This window comes from Uranotaenia lowii, chromosome 2 (genome assembly GCF_029784155.1).
Source record: "Uranotaenia lowii strain MFRU-FL chromosome 2, ASM2978415v1, whole genome shotgun sequence".
Taxonomy (NCBI): domain Eukaryota; kingdom Metazoa; phylum Arthropoda; class Insecta; order Diptera; family Culicidae; genus Uranotaenia; species Uranotaenia lowii.
The window spans coordinates 117,259,034-117,267,007 of NC_073692.1; the positions used below are offsets into that span (position 1 = coordinate 117,259,034).

General features: G+C 30.5%; 1 long non-coding RNA gene across 1 annotated transcript; it reads left to right on the top strand.

Annotated features, from left to right (window-relative positions):
- The first annotated feature begins 6,844 nt into the window (after positions 1-6,844).
- LOC129744843 (uncharacterized) lies at positions 6,845-7,512 on the top strand. Its single transcript, XR_008737006.1, has 3 exons — positions 6,845-7,031; positions 7,092-7,255; positions 7,400-7,512. It is a non-coding gene; the product is annotated as an uncharacterized LOC129744843 (long non-coding RNA).
- Positions 7,513-7,974: the final 462 nt, after the last annotated feature.

Consider the following 7,974-nt stretch of genomic DNA (forward strand, 5'->3'; position numbering starts at 1 on the left):
AAAAAACCATTTTCATGGAAACACATCAAAATATTATATCTCTTATATTTAAAAATTTAGGCGTTTTCTTTGTAACACCATCCGTTTATACGTCGGTCGAAATGAAGTAAAATTTGGTATCCGAGGGCTTTTGGGGTCAGAGATGGTTTGTATATTAGTTTCAAGAATCTAATTTTTAATGGAAGGGAGGTCCCGTACAAAATCAACTTTTAACGGGTCACAAGCCGTACAATGTAATTATGTTACGATTTTCATAAATTTTCATTTTTTGCGAAGACGATGAACTTAAAGATATGTAGATGAAATAAAACATAAATAACGATTTATTTATTTAAAGGTAAAACGAAGTTTACCGGGTCAGCTAGTTTCTCTCTATTAATAAAGGGTATTTTTTGCGAGCAAACAAAGCACACATTCAATTAAGAAGTGTCCAAACTACAAATTAATTGTGATGGGTGAAAAATATATTGTTGAATAATTGAAATGTAACTGCCATCACTCAACTCAAAACTGCAATCAGTCTTCGATCCGAGATATTAGCCAAACAGTAGCGCTAAAAAGTGCTCCATACAAGAGATTAGATAATTTGGGAAGCTTTGAGGAACAGGCATATAATTAAAAGGGAATTAGCTCCTAATGTTATTTTTAAATAATTATTGGGCAAAATTTTTTCATGAAAAGGTACTTGCAAGACACGCTGACAGAAATACATTCGATTTAATTACAAAAAAAAAAATCGAAAACAGTTCTCACATAAGAGCAGACATTCCAGAGGTGCATTTTTATTAATAAAATACCACTCTTAAATAAATCTATAAAAATCAAAATCATTTAAAATCTTCTTCCAGTACAAAAAAACAACTCAAACACTCCATTTATTCCAGAAAAAAACATCCAATTTATTACTTTGGTTAACAGAAAACAGGATCAAATTCCAGTTTTTTCAACCAGGTTTTTTCCTTGTTAGAATGCTTTCCAAAACAGAACTTTCGTAAATTTAGCTTACATATTCTCCAACAATTTTTTTGAATGCATGTTTTTGTGAAAATATTTCTTTTATATTCAAAAACTTTTAAAATACTTAGATGTGTTTTTAATTGCAGGAAAAACACCAGTTTTTGAAACTCAATTTATCGCTTAGTAGCTATCAATATTTTTTCAAAAAATATTTTAAACAATAGAAGAAGACCTGAAAATTGATTCTACTTATTTTTTGAAAGATCTCTGAAGTAAAAAGCCGTAGTAAAATGAGTTTATCGAAAATTTACACCCTTTTGTTTACCTTTTTTCCTAACTACAAAACGTCAAACATTTACCTGGCATCGCGGATAGAAGTAATCGTGAATAATGCACCTTTATTACCGTGCGCTTGCCAATTTGCTGCAGTCTTTTCAGTTAATTTTAAGGCTGATTCTAGATAATTTTTATCGTTTTCTTCAAAAATAAACATTTTTGCAAAATTTTGGATAATTTTTTTTTTTCAAACTTTTGAAGTAATCTTAACACATCACAGTGAAAAGTGTTTTGTTTGCAAATCTTCGAAAAAAGGTGTTCTTAACCCCCTGATCGTTTTTTTCCCCTGAATAATGCGTTTTATAAAGGAGTGTCTCTTCTCTAATGTGGCAGATTTTTAGAAATGTCGATTTTTTTTAATTGTTCCTAAGAGACACCGTGTCATATAATGCTTTCAGATGTTGTTTTTCGAAATCAACAAGAAAATAACTAAAATTAACAGACAAAATTTTCTAAGTTAAATAGCCTCATCTCAAGGTTGCCGAAAAAAAGTCTGTGTTTTTGAGTAAAAATATGACTTTCTGTGGTTTTATCCTCAAATTCTGTGAAAATTTTCTGTGATACTATATACTTCGATTTAATTGAAAATTCATGATCAATGGTGTAGTGTACAATTTAGTACACTACACAATTTATCGACATTGAATGGGCATTGAAGATTAAGGCTACTTCGATAGCATTTGTTGGAAAAAAGGAGAATACTTGTATCCTTGGGACACTCGATTTCTCTGCAATATCTGTTATAGCAAGTTTGCACGTGTTTATTTTCGCATGCTGTGATGCAAAAATAGCAATATTTCTTCAACATACGGCTGAAATAGAAACAGTGCTGTAAATTAATACAATGCCCAAAGATATTGAAAACATTTAATCATGGTAAAATTTTCAAAATGTGCTACAAGTCACAAAATTTCTACCACTTTTTCTCAACACCAGTAAACTTGCTCTTAACCAGTTTTTAGGTTTTACAGATGTCGTTTATATTCCAATATAATCCAAACTTCAGTTTTTTTTGTAATGGATATCATATTAAGCAGTTCACCTTTAAACATATTTTAAAACTAAAGAACCTTTAATAAAAGATTATTTTGGTTAAAAAAATAGCCAATGTAATTTTTATCCATGGGCGTAGGAACCGTTGAGTTTTGAGGATTAGAGTCCAACCCCCTCCCCCTTCCCTTTATGCTTCACTAATCATAATCAAATAATGTTGAATAGCTTTGATATTTCGGGAGGCAAAATAATAAAAAAAAACTCATCTCAGGTCTATGTTTTTTGATGCCTATTTTCTTTTTTAAATTTTCTTATTTCAAAGCATGGAAAATTGATCATCAGACCCAGTTTTCGTTACCTTAAAATGCTTCAAGCTTTTCCACTTATGCTATCTGCTTTTTCCACCGATAAAGGAAAGCTCATTTATCATTTCCAGAATTTAAATTCTGCAAACCTGTTCAAATTACCTTCATTTTGGTGAAATTTGATAATTGCACTTGACGTCATTAAACCTAACACAAATCAATGTATATGGATCTAGACCACTGCAAAAAATTACTGTTGGCTCCCAAATGTTTTTTCGATGCTCTTGGGTCACCAAGCATCAGTGTAAAATTTGAGATGATTTGGTGGATACCTGAGTTAGCGCAACGCGTTTCAATTTTGTATGGAAAATTGTATGGAAGATAAATTTTTGCACATTAAAACATCCAGAAAGCTCTATAAGCTTGAAATGAAATTGGTCTTTGATTTTTGATTTCGACTATTCTTTAGCTTTTTGAAATTAATTTCTACGGCCTTATCGGCGAATGTCACGTTCTCATAGTGAGAACATTTCAAGAATTGAAAATTATAGATGGATAGAAGAAGATTAGAAGAAAATTATGGGTGTTGAAAATGAGCGGGTAGAAATTTTTAAGAAGCATTTTCACCACATACTTAACTTTTGTTCAATCACGGATCAACTATTTTGAAATATTAGAATCGGACAGGGTTGAGTCTAACACAACACAATATTTGATCTTGCGTGGTTCGCACCACGCACTATTGTGTTGTATTAGACAACCCTGTCCGATTCCAACATTTCAAAATAGTTGATCCGTGATTGAACAAAAGTTAAGTATGTGATGAAAATGCTTCTTAAAAATTTCTACCCGCTCATTTTCAACACCTGTAATTTTCTTCTAATCTTCTTCTATCCATCTATAATTTTCAATTCTTGAAATGTTCTCACTATGAGAACGTAACATTCACCGATAAGGCCGTAAAATTAATTTCAAAAACATAAATCACGGTGATTAATCATAACTAACACTATTATTAAGCCTAATTTTTTGCTAAAGTGAAAGCAGATATTTAAGCATTTCATGAAAAAGTTATAACAATTTCAAATTGAAAAATCTGAATCCATTGAAAAGTATTTAAAAATGACAAACTTTGCTTGCGAGAGCTTTTAATAGATTAATGAAATGTTTTTGCAAAGGTAAAATGAATCAATAAATTCTCTGGAAATGCAAAGCAGTTTCTTGAGATTTTTTTATTCTCCTCCTATGGTTACATATCTTTCAAATAAGCAGCCAAATACATTAAAATTAAAAAAAAAAATTAAATAAAAAACAATTGTCGAATCGAATACCTTTTCTGGGTTACAAGTTAAGTTTAAGGTTTGGTGACATAAATTGTACTGCAAGAATCAAGAAATATTCACAACCCAAAATTATAGTTTTTGGAACTTACAGTACATCTTTGGCGATTTTTAAAGGAATTTTTTTTTTCACATACAAATTTTCGTACAATTCTAAAACTCGTTGTACTAATTCAGGACTGAATGCATCGCTTCCAAAATTTTTATTGCTATTTTTGGCAGCAAAAATAACGAAAAAAAAGTTATGGGAGGTGTGAAAATTTAAGAATTTGAATTTTCATACATAGCTTCCAGCGGCCTATTGGGCCATTTCATACCAAGTGACCACGGAAATCCATCGACCCTCTCCGATTAAGCTTTTAACGATTAGGATGACTTATTGATTTGTAAATAAGAAATATCCAAAGTTCAGGGTGAAGTCGCCTTTCAGGTTAATATCAACTGAATGCAATTAGAAAAGATTGTTTACATTCTTGTGACTCTTGTATACTTGTTTTTTCAAACAATAAAATGCGATAATTTCAAAACGTCCCAATTTTTTCGATTTTTATGGCGCCAATACGTTCAGCGTAAAAAAATACGTAAGAATCATAAATTCACCTGAAATAACTTGCGCCGTGTTTGAGATATTTTACTTTTAAGATTAGTATTTTGAGAATTTGAAAAATTATGCCTTTTTTCCAAAAACAGCAATTTTCTTTTGAAATTATCTCAGAAACCGTGTATAAGACGCACCTACATTTTCAAGCAATAATTTTTTAATAAAAAGGAATGGAATGCGATTCGAATTTTGAATCGTTGTATAAGTCGCATCTTCATATTTGACTTTCAAATTTTGGCAAAAAAGTATGTGTAATAAATTGTTATTTTAAGGGCATTGTTAAGTTTTGTGAACAATGTTGTCAGACCCAATATTTTTGAATTTCGAAACATAAATGTTATTATCTTAAAATGCTATCACTTTTTTATGACGCCAATTTATTCAGCGTTAAATTTTACATAAGAGTCACTTATTCATGGCTTAGTTATAAATTAAAAAATGTTCTTGAATTGATGTAACAAATAATTGAACAATGTTCCAGTGAGGGATGTGTTAGCTGTGCTAGATTTGGACTACATGTTCAAAATTTATCTTTTTCTAAAAGCCATCGATCTCCGTCTATAATTCTTTTCAATTTCCTATTTCCCTTTCTATCTTTTTCTTCTCTTGAAACAAAAAGTGCTAGACCTAAGTAATCAATTGTTATAAACACAAAACGAGTTTGGCTCCTTGAAACTCAAAGGTATGAGCCGTTTCAAATAAAGTAATTATTAAAAAAAAATAATTGAACAATCCATCCATCTTCGATTTCTCGAACTTTTTATCTTGAAACTTGAAAGTGAATATATCCGGAAGGCAAAAATTTAAATGAGTGATTATTATGGCATCATAAAAATAGAAAAAAGTGGAATAATTTTTAGATAATCACATTTAATAGTTTTAAAATACAACAAATAGCTATTACAATACAAATAGTTTCAAAATGGCATCACTATTCACAAATTCCAATCAGTCATCCTCTTAATTTGGGCCAAATAAAAGAGTATCATTATCACTTGGTATGGAATTTACCAAATATAAAAATCAATTTTTGTGTGTTTGTTTGTTTGTCTATCCTTCATACACAGTAAACGAAAATTACCGAGTTCGGTAATTTTTTTACCGAAATCCTAACATGTGTAAATCGTTAAACTGTTCGGTAATTTTTTCGGTAAAATATAAACGAACATCGGTAAATCGATTCTTCATTTACCGATGTTCGTTAATTTTTTACCGAAAAAATTACCGAACAGTTTAACGATTTACACATGTTAGGATTTCGGTAAAAAAATTACCGAACTCGGTAATTTTCGTTTACTGTGTAGGCTCAGCCGTTTAAAATCCCAGAGAGGTGAAATTTGGCGTGGATGCTCAATAAGGCCAGGAAGGATGTTTTCAGTCCTTATCAATTGGTTAATGATTTATCGATATTGACGTTATTATACATTAGATAAAGATAATTCCCACATAAGAGTTAAAAGGGACGTTCTATTGCTTCAAGTGTTAAGTTTTGGGTTAGGGGTGTCCATATTATTTGTTTCCAGTTTTGCGATATTTTCTTGATTATTCATCGGATTATAAAGAAAATTTTCACATGGGATTTATACAACACAGGTAGTTGATTTCAGGTATCAAATTTTGACAAAGGTTTGGCAATATTGATCGTTCATAATATTTTGTAATATTTTTGCAATAATTACGTAATTGGGCATCACATCGAGGCATAAATTCAAACTTGAGAGTTTTACAGGACGAGAAATCGATTCCAGATTTCAAACGATCCATTAGACGACAGAAAAACTGTTTAATGTTTATGTAATAAATGCTTTATTATGCATGATATCCAGACGAAAATTCTTTCACGAGTGTTTTACAACACTGACAATTGACTCTCGAATACAAATTTCGAATCAGATGACAGAAAAATGGGTTTATTTACCTACTAATATTTTAGCAATTGTTTTATTAATAAAAAAGCATAAGATTGTGACGAAATTTATTATACGAAAACGAAAGGATTTCAAATTTTGTATCAGACGACAGAAAAAAGAGTCGTTCATTTTAACTATTAAACACGCAGCGAAAAGTAGTACCATTGATATAAAAAAAAATACATCTTTAATTCAAAAACCTTGCGTACATTGAAACAAAATCCTTTTTCCTTGATTTAAGTAAATTTTATATTGAACCGAACTATTTTTCCTTTAAACCAATGTTCCAGGTTTTAAAATCAAAGTATTTAATTTAAATTTAAAGAATTTATTTTTTGACGCAGATTCAATGTAAAAATTCATTGATTTAGATGAATGTTTTTTTGAATCAAAGTATTTTTTCGTCAAATAGTCGACACACCTTCATTAGCTTCTGTTTGGTGAACGGGTCGGGGAAAAGCTTTTCCGATAACCAGTCAGACTTATTTATATCAGCGGAATCTTCCTGCCGTGCAACCCCAGACAGCATCGGATTCAAGAGCGGAAAATTCCGACAGCTACGAGAGGGCAAACTATAGTGGACTCCAAGGTAGGTCTTTCAAAATCAATTCAATTTTCAATAAACTGTCAACATAACAACATTTTTTAGGGCAACCATTCGTCCAACCAATTTGAAGAGGTAACTGTGCTGACTGTTCCAGTCCTCCGGCTATAAGCGGTTGCAATCGGTTCCGATCCGGTCCAGGGAGACACAACGGCTGACGCCAAAACCCTTTTGTTCGAAAGCAACTGTCTAGCAACAAATATCGTTCAGTAAGTACAAGTTCAGTATGTAAAATAATATATTTTTTTTATTGTTAGAATTATTTAGCTTAATGTCGTCATTGTAATAAATTTGTATTATGTGTGCTATGTAAAAAATTCATGTATACATTTTTTTCTACTCTTTATTTACAGATGAACCGGTTTAAACATTCAATATAAGGGAAAATCGATGATGTGAAGTGGTGAAAGATAGAACATCTACTTACAGAGAAAAAAAACTTACAGAGAAATAAAATGTTTCAAACCATATTTGATTTCTTTTTATTTCCAATAGGACAAAAACTAATATGTAGTACTAGAATTTTTAGGAATAAAAAATAATATTGAAGAACAAATGCTTTAAAATTGAAATCCAAATACCGTTGAATTAAATAAAAAATATATAAAATCAAACTAAAAGGTTTTTGAATCAAAAGCATTTAGTTTTTTGAAACAAAGAAAAAGTTTTGATTCAAAGGAAAGCATTTCTTTGAAACAAAAGAAAATGCATTTGAATCAAAGGAATTTTTATTTGTCCCAAAATCATAGGAAAAAATCCTTTGTTTTTGCGGCACTTTCCTTTGAAACTAAATTTTATTTTTCTGCGTGAAGGATAAGTTGGAACCTTCAAGCGGTGCTGTTTCTCAATCCATAAGTTTGTCATAAATGAACGGGAGTTTTTTTTTATTTGTCAGAAAGCCCAATTATACATAGTTTATGATTTTATT